This window comes from Panthera tigris, chromosome B1, assembly GCF_018350195.1.
Source record: "Panthera tigris isolate Pti1 chromosome B1, P.tigris_Pti1_mat1.1, whole genome shotgun sequence".
Taxonomy (NCBI): domain Eukaryota; kingdom Metazoa; phylum Chordata; class Mammalia; order Carnivora; family Felidae; genus Panthera; species Panthera tigris.
Window position 1 is genome coordinate 189362760 of NC_056663.1, and position 16409 is coordinate 189379168.

Below are 16409 nucleotides of genomic sequence, written 5' to 3' on the forward strand. Positions count from 1 at the left end.
TTGTTTGTTTAGAAACACCTGTCATGGGTTTAGTAGGGGGATATGAGGATATAAACACCACATGCTTGCAATTTCTAGAATTAGAAGTACGTAATTAGAACATTATACAAAACAGTACTTTAAACCAGTTTTCTGTCCAAAATGGAGTGCTACCATTTTTGCCTAGAATGCATATCCTTTTTTTCCTATTTGCCATTTTGGGTGCTAAAATTGAGATGCCCTTCATCTTCTCACATACCCTTAATTAGATGAGAAAAAAAAACAGTGACAGATATTTGGCTCTATAAAAAATTAATATTAAATTGTGGGTGATTGAGAGATGATGAGAAAGAAAAGGGGGATGGTGGTTAAAGATGACTTGGTAGAAGTGGACAAAGTGTGAGAATCTCCTTGACAGGGAAGGTTCAATGATGTATATGTGCTATGGCAAACCCACCCTGTGTGACTGGTGTTTCTAAATGTCAAGGGATTTCAACCAAAATCTCAACCAGATCAGAAAAAAAAGAATGGCTACAAGATGTAGACACCAATAGGTTATAGAGTTAAGTGTAAGCGTGAGGACCATGGAGCTTAAAGTGTTTATAAAAATGTAAACATGGAGCTTCTGGGTGGCTCAGTTAGTTAAGCACCTGATTCTTGATTTTTGCTCAGGTCATGATCTCACAGTTCTTGAGTATGAGGCCCGCGTCAGGCTCTGTGCTGGTGGTGCAGAGCCTGCTTGGGATTCTCCCTCACTCTATGTCCCTCCCCTTCTCTCATGATCTCTCTCTCTCTCTCTCTCTCAAAATAAATAAACTTTAAAAAATGTAAACATTACACAAATCTTGAGGAGGCAATTAATATCTTATGAAATATGAGAGAAGAGTAAAGATTTTATGAAAATATCAAAGTACAGGACTGTCTGGATTACAAAGATCATAATATGATCATACCCTTCTTCACAGATTATAATAGATCTTTGATTATTATTTTATTGAATTCTTATGACTATTCTCGAAGATCAGCAGGTCAGGAATCATTATCTTTTTGGAATGATCTGAACCTTCCAGAAGTTAAAAACCTAGAACCAGTGAGTCAGGGAAGGAGAATGATCCAACATTTCCTCCCCCTTTCTATTCAAGGTCTCTCCTCCTCTTCCTCCTTTCCTTTCTTCCTCTCTCCCTTCTTCCCTCCCTCTGCCCTTTTCTCTCTTTCTCTCTCCTTCTCTCTTTCTTTCATAGATTGAGCATATGTGAACCTTCATTTAACACTTAAAAGCTTGTACATTGGGGTTTATGGTTTGAAATATAGGCAACAAACATACACAGCTATAGATGAAGCTATAGGAAATAGTGAAGTTGAAGGATCACTATAATAATGAAGTTGAAGGTGACTTACTTTTTGAAATAAACATGTAATATGAACTTATATATTGCCATTGACTTTTCCCCAGGAATTAAATGCAAAAGATTCTGATCATGTAGATCTGGCATATTTGGCCTTAATCATTTCAACTTTTACTAAAATGTGACTTCTTGGGGTTTTGTATGTATGTACCAGTATACTACATGTGTATAATATACTGCATATGTATGTATGTATACATGCACACACACACACACACACACACACACACACACACACACACAAATAATTTTAGACCAAAACCAAGGAATTCTCTCTTTATGTCTGTGGTTGTTTGACTGGGTTAGGAAATTGCATTTATAAAAGGCCTTTTGGCCAGAAACGATGTTATGCTCTGAAAAAGAAACTTCTTTCTTCTTTGATGAAGACAATTTTTTTTTCTTTTCATGGGAACTAAACCATTCTCCAATTCCCCTGGTGGGATATGAATTAATATAGTAGAACAGAGTTTACTCTCAACAGCTGCGACTTGCACCTGTGGTGTATTTTTTAATCCTTTTTCACTGCAGTATGATAGAGAAAAAAGCAGGGGGAAAGGCTTTATGGGACCTTCCAACTGAGATGCTTAATGCATTATTAGGAACAGAAATTCTCAGTGGGATTTACCCATTCCTATTAGGAATTAGGCTTAGAGAATCAAATATGAAAAGTATATAACATTTCCCCAACCTGAGCTGAGATTGGCAGTGGGATCCACACCCGTCATTTTCTGGGTTTTCTCCAATCTGTCATATCAGGGTTCCCCAGATAATTTCATCTCCTGCCTTCTTTGATCCATAGCCTATAGTGCAGAGGTATTTATAGCTCCACACTGGCATTATGTGAGCATCACTGGCCAAGACAGAGCACACAATCAGCTTTGCTGTATGCTTGTTCCACATCATTAAGCATTAATGAAGTGATCTCTAATTGTTTCTCATTCCTGGACTCCAGGCTCTTTATTGCTCAGTACTCCTGTATAGCTTTCCTTAGAAGTCAAGTTAACCCTCCCAACTGTCGAGATGGCAGGCTGATGCTTCCCTATGGAGGCAATATCATTAACCTGCTATGAGTTGGAAGGCAAAGGAAGGGGGAAGGATGTTCTTAATCATGGGTATCTAAAAAACATCCTCAGTGCAGCTTTCAGCTGCCAATTCTTTCACCTCTGAATCCCATGTGTTGCCATCCACTTTCAGCTTCGTGTGAAGATCTCCGCCAACTATTAAAACTATCTTAGCATCATTCATTGCTATATGGAGAATTTTTCAGCAATGGATGTGCATAAATGTGTACAATTTCTGGGGAAATGTCTCTAGGAAATAATGTCTATTAAGAGAAAGTTGTTTAGAAACTACAAGTATAATGAAAGCAGTCAATTTACACCATCACACACACATAAGGGTTTTTCATATGCTTTGTGTGCATATTTTGAAAAAAAATGCTTTAGATGCGTCTCAGCAAAACAAATCCTTCCCAACAGAAATAGAAATAATGGTCAACTTATACGTGTGTTTTGAGAGAAGAGGAAAGTTTTATTGCTGACTGTTGAAAAAGAAAAGTGAAAGGAGCAAATGCTAATAAAGACTCTCACCACACTTGACAATTTAATAAGTGGAGATTATGAGAATATTATTATCTTAGCAGAGTATTGCATTTCACCCAGAATCTCCCCATAAAGCCCATGTGGCAAATCTAGCTTAGAATTCAGTGCTAACTTTCAAACTGGACAAATATGACCTGAAATCTCCGAACACAGCAAACAGTTCCTGTTGACCAAGTAGTAAAATAAAATTCAGGAAGGGGGAGTGGGGAGTTTGTGAAATTCAACAACCTCAGGAGTTATTAGACAGAAGACTGTTCATTTTTAACGAGGACTGTAGGGTATTTAGGGTACACAAATGAATGTGGTTCTGATTTAAAATATCAGCCACATATTGCATACAAATATTTAAAGGAAGGCCAAGTTGTAGTAAACTTTCTATGTGGTCAGGTTACATCAAAATGCATTCTAAAGGGTTTGATTAATATGACTGCACTGAATCAGAAAAGGAATCGATACTAATTATTTTCCACTTATTTTGAAATATTAGTGTCCCATATTGAAGCCAAAAGTACCTAAAGAACATATGCTCCTTTAGGTATCCATTCTCATCATTTTGCATCTCTGAGTTTCTGTCTTCCCTTCAGGACCTCCCATAAAAGTGTCAGCCAGCCATATTTTTGCTTAAGCAGATGCATGTGCCTCTTTGACTCAGTTTTCGGCCCTTGTGGCTCCAGGGGTTCAGTGCTTATGGCATTCCCTACAAGAACACGTGTCGGTGGCTGAGATTTCTGCATGCCTGTCACTTCTTTTTGGATTGTACTGCACAGTTGAGTGGGTCTGTCCTTTGAGTGACTGCAGGGACAGGGGCTGGGAGACAGTCAGAAATCAGAGTGACAACTTAGCTCAAACAGATCCTCTTATCACGTCCACTTCAGAGGACAAGTGCCTGCAGCTGCATTTCCACCACATCTGTGGGCTTAAAAGTACATATTTACTTAAAGCCATAGGATTTTCAAATCTGAATAGGAGCTTAGGGCCCCCCTTGTTTTTTTTACAGTTGAAGAAAGTGGCACCTAAGAAATGAAGGGGCACTTTTTCCTGGTGAATGTCAGGACTTGGACTTGAACTTGTGCCTACTGATGCTTGGTACCCCTAGAAACAAGGCTCTTTTTATATTCCCTTAAGATTACATTATTATACCATTGGGCCAGGGCTGTGAGGGACTTGGGTACATCTGTGGTGTGAGTAGAGTTTTCCTCTCTTTTTTGATATAGTCTTCCTACCTCTCACACCACTGAAACTGCCTTACAAATATGAGCAGTTGATTTATTTAGAAAGAAAACTTTAAATGAAAATATAGTTTACTAGTCTAACTCCATTATCCTTTCTGGGAAAGCCATTCAAAGTCTATATCCTGCTTATATTTAATCTCTCAGTGTATGTGGTTAATATAGGATCTCTCAGTATATCTATAAAAAAGGCACTCAATCAATGTATTTCATTTGAATTAATTGTTTCCTTGAATTATTTGGGGATGTGTGTACAAAGGGAAAAGTGGGCTGTCAATTAAACAGATGAGACTGTCCACATCAACAGAATTCAAGTGTATTCATAGTATGGAATAATTCCTCCCATGAAGAAGGTTATGTATACAGTAGACAAGTACTTCCAGCTGTACTGTCTTAGCTATCCACCAATTTACCCTTCCCTGGCCTAGGCAGTATAAAAAGAAAGGTGTTAAGAGGGTGTTAACAATAGGGCTGGAAGGAAGGTTCAATCCATTCCAGATGTGGTAGTTGACACCTTGTCTTAACTTTGTTCTCAGTCTAACACCTCATATATCATTGACAATGGGCCAATCAGGAAACACACCCAAAGATTGAGGTATCATGATTAGGTGCTAATAATTAGGGCTGGAATTCCTTTGACTGAAACAAACATTTTGGTAGTCTGTTTCTCAGAGTTTCACACTAGATCTTTTTTACCTGACTTTGCAATTATACTTTTTAAACCCAATTTTGCAATTACATTCCTTTTATTCTATTGCTCACTCTATTTAGAAAACATGAGTGTGCTTTGTTTTCCTTTTTTCTACCCTATTTGGAAACCACAGGATATGATATTCTGAGCTGTATTGCAGAATCTAATTTATCACTAGATATGGGTTTAATGCTGCCTTTTTGAAAAACAAGAGGGTAAAAAAGGCAAGTAAGTTTTTAGTTTTATTTTGAAAAGTATTTTAACCCGAAAGACTTCTTGAAAGAGCTTCAGAAACCACCAGGGACCACCCTTTAAGAACCACTGAATTAAAAGATATTCTCATTAAACTGATTAATCTCCAAGAGTTTGGAGCATGAATAGAAATAGAAATAGAAATAGAAATAGAAATAGAAATAGAAATAGAAATAGAAATAGAAATACAAATACAAATACAAATACAAATACAAATACAAATAGCTTCTATCCTTCTCAGGGATAGAAGCTGAGATTTGAAAATGGGTAACATACTGAAAAGGGTGGAGGACATTTCTTATACTGAGAAGAGAAAGACTGAATCAATGGAAGGAAGAAAGCATTTGACTAATGTAGAATAGGTTGTTCTAGAAGACCCAAGCTTCTTCAGGTGTGGCAATGTTACAGCACTTCAATGAGAGAATAGCCTAAGACAGGTACAGATGCTTGAGGTTACATTTCAGTTATACACACATTTACTTACAGATAGTAAATGTCCAAAATCTATGACAAAACTATTGTTCTCCAAAACTCACCTCCAGTGTATCTGAGAGGAGCAAGAGTGCACCAGACCATTTAACAAATCAAGATCTCTATCAAAAGAGAAATTAATGAAATCACTTACCTTAGTTAGATGGAGGAACCCTAAACTGAGGTGAGGTTGTAGCTCTACAATCCGATATTCATTTTAGACCTCACTGAGAAGCTGACATTTAAGCAAAGACAACACATGAGGAATGCAACTATGCAGCTAGCTGAGTGAAGAAGAGCCACTGCAAATGTCCCAGAGTCAGGAAAATGCCGGAAATGTTTTAAAAAACTAGGAGGAAACCAGTATGTCTAAACCAGAGTGGCAGTGGAAAAGAAGTTTAGAGAGTAACAAGATGTCAAATTGTGTAGGGTTTTGTAGAATTTCAGCTTTTACTCTAAGTGAAATGGGGAGCCATTGCAGGGTTTTGAGCAGAGAACTAACACAATCTGATTTATATTTAGAAATAACTACTCTTGACGATTCAGAAATAACAGTGAAGGGAGGGGACAAAGAAGGAAGCAAAGAGAAAAGTGAAGGGCTACTGTTGAGTCCCCAAGGTGATCTCTCCCAGTTCCTTCCTTCCCTGTATTAGGCACTGCAATATGCTCCTCTTCAAACTTCACAGGGGGAAACTCGTTCATCCCCCTCCTTTCGAAGTTGGGGAGTGCTTAGTGACTTACCCGAATAATAAAATGAGATGGAAGTAGCAGAAGGACCTCATAAAAAGTTTCAAACAATTTCTTTTTAAGTTCACTCTTGAGAAATTCCAACTAACAACCTAGCCGCCATGCTCTGAGAAACCCAAGCTACATGGAAAATCCATATGCAGATGGTCCAGTTGACAAGTCCACCTGAGCTTCAGTAAACAGCAGTATCAATAGCCAGCCAAGTGAGTAAACCATCCTGGACATCTAGTCTCAGGCATCATCTGACTATAAATGCATGAAAGACCTCAAGTAAGAACCATTCAGTGGAGACTTCTCAAACCCAAACATAATGGAGAAAAATTAAATATTGGTTTAAACCATAAAGTTTTGGAGTAACTTGAAATAATTTATGCAGCTATACACTATTTCTTAGCCCATAAAGAGGTAGCAGAAGAAGAGTGAGAATAGAGTCTCAAAACAATTGCTGTAGAGCAAAATGGATCATCTGATTGATTGATGTGTAAGTGGATGGGAAGAAAGCCCAAGAATTAAGGATGACTACACGATGTTTTACCTGAACACCAGAGAGGTAGAAACTGACATCAAGTAAGCTGTTGGATCGCTACAGGTGGAGAAAACATAGGTAAGGAACAGGCTTTTGAGCAGAGAAGTCATAAATAAGTGATTTATAAATTTGTTTGGTAAAGTAGGATGGGCAAACAGGAAACATTAAAAACAGAAGATTACAGGAAGACTACTATTAAAATCTATTCATAAGGTAAATCTCTGACCTTCTTAACAGTCATTTCAGAATGGACGGCAAACAAGAAGAAAATGCGTAAATCGAAGAATATGTCAAAGGAGACAAGGACAAAGTCAAATGTCAAAGGAAGAGTCATATTACTTGGAAAATATGGTCATAGTTTTTGAAGTCACACACCAAAGATGATGTCAAGAGTTCTAACAGTCAGGGACAGATAAATGGACATTCCCTTAGCAATGATAAATTTGTGAAAGTATATAAAAAATTCTGAATAAACTGTTCTAGTCATAAATGGATACATGAGAAGGGAACACATGTACATATCCGTTTGTGGAAAAAAAAACGCCATGGATTATGATTTTCCTATTTCAAGTGTATGTCAGTGCATTTTTGTGTGTATTTTCTTCCTATATGGCAATGAGATGGAAAGATAGTTTTGATTTTGTTTATTTTCAGAAAGAGGGTAAACATGTCATTTTCTGTCTTTTTCCAAACTGTTCAGGTTAAATGTTGTGGCTTTATTTGTAACCCAGAGGAGCTTGAACTTTCAAGGAAAATCCGTATCTCAACAGATTTTCAGTATAATTATATTAGTGATCCAAATAGATTTATATAAGCTTCGATTAAATATCAAAAGTTAATATTCTGCATGCACAAACCCCAAGCCCACCTTTGCCCTTCTGACTTAGGAAGAAAATAAATATAAACACTTTTAAAAGATCAATGCCCAAAAGCATTTTTTAAACAAGGAACAGAGAAAAGGGGTGATTCTTTGTCTTTGCTTTTATAATCTCATCTCTTTGTTATGCTCCCTTGAGAAAAGAACGAACGGATGGGCGGAATATAAGAAGCAGAAGTAGAGTCAATCCATTTTGTCAAACTGCAAGAAGAATCAACACCTTTATCTTGCTGCTTGAGATTCAAATGTAGTTAGAAACATAATTCCATTTTTATCATATAAAACTTGATTCACTTCTCACTGCCAGTGTTCAGAGCAGTTATCCAACAGACATGAATGGTGTTGATTTATTTTCCTATACTCTATCTACCCTGAAAGCATAAAATATGGTACTCGCCACTAATTTTTCAGCCCCGTCATCAGTATTTGATACTGGAAATTCAACTTAAGCCTATTAATGCATACACATATAAAAAATGTGCTTTAAAATTTTGGGGGTATATGATTTCATTATATTTATGGAGATGCCTAACATTTTACAGTAGTAACTATGTGGCAGGCAGCTTTCAAAAAATTGTGTGTGTGCATCATTTCTTTTCATCTTAACAAGAAACTTACAAGGTAGGCATTATTATCCCTATTTTACAGATAAAGAAACTGAGGCCCATTGAGATTAAATAACTTGTCAGTGTTACACAGCAAGTAAATTGCAGAGCAAATATTTAAACCTAAGAAGTCTGGCTATAGAATATATACTCCTAATCACTAGACTGCTTACTCAGGTACATAAGAAGAAAAAGAGTGCTATCAAAGAAACTAAGACTGAGAAAAAACAACATTATGAATTATTGGTGAGATAGAAGAATTTTCTAAGGGCTTATAGAAAAATTTCTTAGCTTGGTGATAGGAAATATCAAATGAATCTGGATTCATGCACATCAGTGGGTGGTGAATAAACAAACTGTGGTATATCCATGCTATGGAACACTATTCAGTAATAAAAAGGGACAAACTACTGATACATGCAACAATCCATATGAGCCTCAAAGGCATTATACTTAGTGGAAGAACCAGTCTCAAGCACATATGCACTGTATGATTCTGTACGGAGGTTAGGAGTAAAAGTAGGGGTTGACTATAAAGATATAGAACATGTAGGATTTGGGGCACCTGGGTGGCTGAGTCAGTTAAGTGACTCTTGATTTCGGCTCAGGTCATGATCCCACGGTTCATGAGATCGAGACCCACATTGGTTTCTGTGCTGACAGCATGGAGCCTGCTCTCTCTCCCCCTCTCTTTCTCTGCCCTTCTGCTTCCTCAAAATAAATAAGTAAACTTAAAAATATAACGTGGAATTCTGGGGATGATGGGACTGTTCTAAATCTTGATTATAGTTGTAGTGACACAAATCTACATGCTTAAAAATTTAGTCAATTAATTTTATCAATGTGAACAAGTCGATTTTACTGTATGATAACTTAAAAAATAAGATTTTATTAATCCTCAGGGGGGGAAGAAAGGAATCTTGATACAAGACTTGGCCATTCTTAGGGCACCTGGCTGGCTCAGTTGGAAAAGAATAAGACTCTTGATCTCAAGGTTGTGAATTTGAGCCCCATATTGGGGGATATATATATATATATATATATATATATATATATATATATGGAACAAAAAAATATATATATATATATATGGAACAAAAAGACTTGGCTATTCTACTTAAAACTGTGGATGCTTGATCAAGTTGCTTAAACTCTTATAGTTTCAGTTTTTTTCCCTTTAATTAGTAAGTAACTAAAAATGCCTAGCAGCATGTTATTAATTGTAAATTTTGTGAGGTGCTCAGTACCATGGCTGAATATTAGAAATACTCAATCCATGATTATAAATACTGTTCACGGTCTTGAAAAAAAGTAAAAGTAGCTTCCTTTGCCCTATTTTCAGATTTCTCTACAATAAGGATGTGATGATCTGATCCCAGGAAGGAAGGCTCCTCTAGGAGCCATCCACAAAAGAATCATTCTACAAAATTTCTATTTGGTGATTTTACTACATCCGTGGGAACACTGTCTTCTTGTCACTATCCAAGCCAATGACTCCTCCAAAGAAGCTGTATAGGACATTTTTGAACCATGGAAGCTAAAGAAATGTTAGCCTTTTTTTCCTCATTTTTCTTCAGCCACCTCTACTTCCATTGCCCTGCTTAAACACCAGTCGTCCTTTCTGCAAAGAAGCCCCCCTCTTTTCCTTTCAGCCACCAACTCCACTCTCTTCTGCTCCATGAGGCCCTAGCTTGTCCCTCCCTTGAGTTCTCCGAGTACCTCACTGTCTGAGTAGCTCCTGCTGTTCCGTAACCACATACAACCTGGTAATTGACACAGTATATCATATACTCATGCTGTGCTGTGCCAAAGAAAACCCAAGTTCCTTGAAGGCAGGCAGATATCAAACGGAAATATATTACAAAGATGTTGTGTGTCTGGCCTTCTCAGTACTTCATATGCACTGTTTGTTTTTTTCTTCAAAACAAGCCTTTTAAATAGGAAACTTTACCCCTATTATGTACAAAAAGAAACAGAGTTAGTCACTATCCCAAGGGGAAGTCACATATGTTGAAGCTGGGATATGAACCTAAATGTGACTCAAAATTCACTCTATTTTATTTACTTTTACACCAAACAAAAATACATTTTTTCTTTATATCTCACAGGAAATTAAATATATACAAGGTTCATGAATTATCTGTAGAACTTAATTGAATTGAATATTTCCTACCTACATCAGCATTTTTAAAATAATAGCTTCCAGTTTCCTGAGGAAGATGATGATTGACTTTTACCAAATAAAAGTTTCAGGTGGGTAAAAAAAAGGTTTAAAGAAGTTTTTACATTCAACTTCCAAATATAAGACTTGGGGTTTTTATTTTCTTATATCTCTTCTTCCTTTTCCCTTCCTCTTTTTTATTATTGTTCTTTCTCCTTCTCCTCCTCCCTCTAACCCTCTTCTTTTTCTCCTTTTTCTTCTCTTTTCCTTTCCCTCCTCCTCCCCACTTCCTCCTCTATCTTCTTCTCCTCTTCTTCCCCCACTCTCCCTTCTTTTCCTCCTCTTCTTGCTCTGTCTCTCTGTTTCTATCTCTCCCTTTCATTATTTTTATTTTAAATTAGATGGGCACCATTTTTTAAAGTTAAAAGCATATCTTCCTAAGACACTATTAATATGTATTATGGATGCTATTGAGCAAATCAATAAGCCACATGTGAATAACAGGAACTAATTTTTTGTTTCCTTTTCAAACAACTAGCTATATGGGAAGTTGGCAAAGGAAAAAAGAACAAAGAAAATACGTCAAATAATTTTTCTTGTAAGCTGATGAAAATAATTAATTGAAAGGCAGTTTCTGATGCTACTGAAATAAGAATTACGAAAGGAATAGAATCTGCAGAAGAGTATATCTCCCCTGCTTTGCTGTGCTGTGGATGCTCAAATGCAGTCCAATTCTAACCCACTGGGGGAAACCTCCTTTCATGGGAGCAGCATGTGAACCAAGAAAACTCAGGACTCTGGTAACAGGACTCAGGAAAATTTATAACTTGGCGTTCAATAGCAAAAGTCCCACATATTGCTGGACCTCACAGATATATTTCAGATCTGTTAGAAAAACACATTTTTACAATGTATTCTAGATTCATATGTAAAGTTAACTTTTACTGATAACGCAATATACACCAGCCAATGTGGCTAAGAACTTTAAATCCATTGTCATATTCAAATCTCTAATGATCAGGGATGATTTTCATCATTTGCGTGCAACATGAGAGTAAACTAAGTCACAAAAAGGTTAAGAATTGTGTCAAGACACCTAACCCCTCAGGAAGGGGATAGCACAAGCCAGACTGTGAGAGAAACCACTGAGCTACCTGTGTTCATAACAACTACATTATATTGCTTCTCCCGAGGAATGGCAGCTTCTGGAACCATTTTCACTGATATTTGATAAAGGAGTCCATATATGTAGTCTACCCTACTGTATAAACATTTGCATTTAGCTGCCAAAATGGGATATTTGCTATGCATTCCCTGAAATTTATTCTGAAAATACAAAAAGCTTTGTTTGATCATTGCTCAAATGCACTCTCAATTATTTTTCAAGCTAGTTTCCTTGGATGGGTATTGATGGGATTTACGCTCACAGAGAAATCCAGCTGACATGCAAACAAAGACAAGGAGAAGGCTTAGCTACAAGCTAGTATCATCCATAATAATTGACCTTGTACTGTGAATTTTAACTGTCAAGCAATTGAATTTCAGACTCTAAGCAAAAGAACAATTGCTACATGGGTATAAGGATACCATTATGAGGTTGCACTGACTTAGGCAAGGAAGAAATCAGGTACTGCACCATCACTGCTTTGGTGGACATGAAGGTCATCTGCAAAAGTTCACTTATCTGGAGAGAATGCAATTAGAATTCAGGTAATAAACTGGTTCACCAGATACCAAGACAAATGCACTCAGGATTCATTTCAATATATCCATATAGAACAATGATTTCATATATTTTGGAGTCCATAGGTTTATTAAAAGGATAATGATATTATGGCATCATCATGGATATAACATATTTTTACGTGAGGGAACTAAATCAAGACTGGTGTTTATTTTTACTTGAATTTGTTTTTTCAGAAAAAAACAAAAAACTTAGTAGATTTCGTGAAATGGACAATTGCTTATGATATCTTTATTGGTGTTATTCAAAACTATTCATTAGCAACTGCTATGGGATGATTTGTAACCCCCTAAATTTATATGTTGAACCCTAAGTCCTAGCACCTCAGAATGTGACTATATTTGGAGATAGGGTCTTTATTTTTTTGTTTAATTTAATGTCAAATTGGCTTACATACAATACCTAGTGCTCATCCCAACAAGTGACCTCCTCAATGCCCATCACCCACTTTCCCCTCTCCCCCACTCCCATCAACCCTCAGTTTGTTCTCTGTATTTAAGAGTCTCTTATGGTTTGCCTCCCTCCCCCTCTGTAACTATTTTTTCCCCTTCCCTTCCCCCATGGTCTTCTGTTAAGTTTCTCAAGATTCACATATGAGTGAAAACATGATTTCTGTCTTTCTCTGACTGACGTATTTCACTTAGCATAATACCCTCCAGTTCCATCCACGTTGCTGCAAATGGCGCAATTTCATTCTTTCTTATTGCTTAAAGTAGTACTGCATTGTATATATAAACCACATCTTCTTTAACCATTCATCAGTTGATGGACATTTAGGTTCTTTCCATAATTTGACTATTGTTGAAAGCACTGCTGTAAACATATGGGTACATGTGTCCCTATGCATCAATGCTCCTGTATTCCTTGGGTAAATTCCTAGCAGTGCTATTACTGGGTCATAGGGTAGTTCTATTTTTAATTATTTGAGGAAACTCCACACTGTTTTCCAGAGTAGCTGCACCAGTTTGTGCATGATTAAGTTAAAATGAGGCCTTTACATAAGTGTGCCTTGCTCCAATATGACCAGTGCCTTTATAAGAAGAGGAAACTTGGACATATAAAAAGGTACCAGAGATACACAGAAAAAGACCATTTAAGGACACGGTGAGAAAGGGACCATCTGCAAACCAAGAAGAGTTCAAGTCTCAGAAGAAAGCAAATCTGCCAGCGTCTTGATCTTGGACATCTAGCTTCAAGGACTGTGAGAAAGTAAAATTCTATTGTTTAAGCCACCCAGTCTGTGGTATTCTGCTATGGCCACTCTAGCAAACTAATATGACAACTAGCCTTTAAGATATTTTGTCACACTGGCTGAAAGTTTCTCCCTATTCATAAGACATCTGAGAGTTTAGTGTTCTTAATATTAGACTCAGGAAGCTAATTCTTTTAACAAAATTGAATATAGGGGCACCTAGTTGGCTCAGTCGGTTAAGCATCTGACTCTTGATTTCGGCTGAGGTCATGATCTCACAGTTTCATGGGTTTGAGCCCTATGTTGGGATCTGGGCTGACAGTGAAGAGCCTGCTTGGGATTCTCTCTCTCTCTCTCTCTCTCTCTCTCTCTCTCTCTCTCTCTCTCCCTCTTTCTCTCTCTCTGGCCCTCCCCCACTTGTACTCTCTCTCTTTTTCTCTCAAAATAAATAAATAAACTTTTTAAAAAATTGTCTTTTAAAAAATAATGTAATGTAAAGAGATGGTGTTTTTTTAGACTGTTCTCTGCCCTAAAGTCTTAATACATCCTAAACAATAAAAGTGCTCAGTTTAAAATAAAGAGGGGCAGATTAGAGGGGAAAAATGCAATTCCATTCAGGGCATAGTAGATTAGAACTGAAGAGTACAAGGTTCAAATCGCTGCTCTGCCCTTGGAGAAATTACTTTACCACTTTGTCTGGTTTTCCTTCCAGCTCTAGGACCATTTATGAATATAAATTATCTCCAAAACTGACTATAGAGAGAGAGCTAGATCAATGGCAAAGAATATCTGGTTGTTCTTCCAAAGTAGCCGAACAGCCTGCACAATTGTGAATCAATTTCTTGCCAAATTTCAATAGACTGAAAGGTAATATCATCTTGCGTCTTCTCTTACCTGTTAGTAACCAAATTATGACAGCCAGTTAACCAAATTGACTGATCTCACTATCAATACTCTTCATGGAACAGACAACAACCTGCTAATAATTTAATTCCGAAAGAATACCGGTTTAGGGGTAGAAAAATCTAGTTAACATTCCAGCATTGCTATACTGGGCTGTTTCAACCTGAACATTAGTAGGAATATATATATATATATATATATATATATATATATATATATATATATATATTTCTTTTTCTTTTTTTTTTAAGGAAGAGAGAGCATGGGAGGGGCAGAGAGAGAGGATGAGAGAAAATCCCAAGCAGGCTCTGCACTGTCAGCACAGAGCCCTTTGAGAGGCCTGAACTCATGAACCATAATATCCTGACATGAGCCAAAATCAAGGTCAGATGTTTAACCAAATGAGCCACCCAGGTTCCCCAGGAATTTATATTTTTAAAAAGCTTCCCCAGCAACACTGAATATAAAATTTGTAAATTAATGTACTATACTAACTATAAGCTTCGAAAGAACAAAAAACAAGTCTCTCTTTTCATAGTTTTGTCTCTAGTTTCTTGCAAAATCTACAGTACAGAATCAGGAATCAACATATACTGGTTGAATGAATAAATGATTATGATCTTCTGGAAAACACAGGTATTAATACTCATTACACAGATGTTGCAGATTAACAGAGATAAATGACATATATTACTGTGCAGAGAAGGTGCTCATTAAAGGGTAGTTTTGAGATTACCATTCATTCATCTTATTTTATTTTGTTCCCATTACAGTGTGACCAGTTTGTGAGGCATCAGAGCTACAAAGGTGACAAGACATTTTCCCCAAGTCTACCACAAAGAGACGCACAGTGATTGTATCATACTACAAAAAAATTAGAGTTTCAAAATTCACGTTTTCTTGGCACAGAGTCAATATATTAAACTATTTCTTGGATAGTTCACCATAAGGGAAACCTTAGTTGGCAAAATTAATGAGTTCAAAATCTCAATAGCTGAAATACAAGTGTTTCTGTATGGCCTAGAGGTGGTTTTCTTCCATATGTTATTTAGCCATGTCCTTCCTCAGCCATCCTCTAGGGTCTCTCTGTCTCTGTATTCAGCTGGAGGACTGCGGGACATGGAAAGAGAGCCGGAAGAGGATACAACCTCTTCCTAAACACCTCACTTTGAAAGTGATGCATAACATTTCTGCCCACAGGCCACAGCAAAAGCTGACTGAAGGATCATACCTAGAGGAAAGGGAATCTGGAAAATGAAGCCCCTCCCTGAGAAACTGCTTTGCAGAGATACCTTCTTGCTGTGCAAATCTGGTGGGCAATTTTAAGCATTTGTGCCAGAGGGGCCCACAATGGGTCAAGCACGGCCTGCCTGAGTCAGGAGAACTTCACAGAAGTGGTAGCACATGGTCTGAGACCAGAATAAAGAATAGGCGTTATCCAGTAGATAGGTAAGAATATCCCAGAGGAAGTGAGCAACATGTGCAATGGCCAGCAGGTTAGACACAGAAGATGTTAACAGGAAATAAGGGAGCTTCCATCTTGGTTCTACACTGACTGTGTGATAGTGAATAGTGGATGATGAGTCTGGAGGGACAGCTAAGGAGCTGAAGATGAAGAGCCTAAATGTCATTATAGTAACACCCTATCTTCTCATTCAACTCTCCCTTCCCCTCAGTTTCCATTGATTGGGTCCAGGTCCTCACAAACAATCATTCTCATTCTTGCTCATTCATGAGGATCATCTGCTTGCTACACAAGGCCACTGAGAGTGAAATCTTTACTATTCAATGACTGACCTTTTAATTCTCCCAATTGCCTGTGTAGATAAAGCCTGGTCATGTGTCTCAGCCAATTGGCCCTCTATTGAGAAGAGCAGTGCAAGTTTCTCTCATTGACACAGACATGACTTGAACACACCAAGGACATGGGCAAGGGGGCTGTTCATATAGCGTCTACTAATTAACTGCCTTTTGAAACGTAGGCAGTTCAGTGTATTGTGTCCTGGTATTGTGTTTCCTCATCGA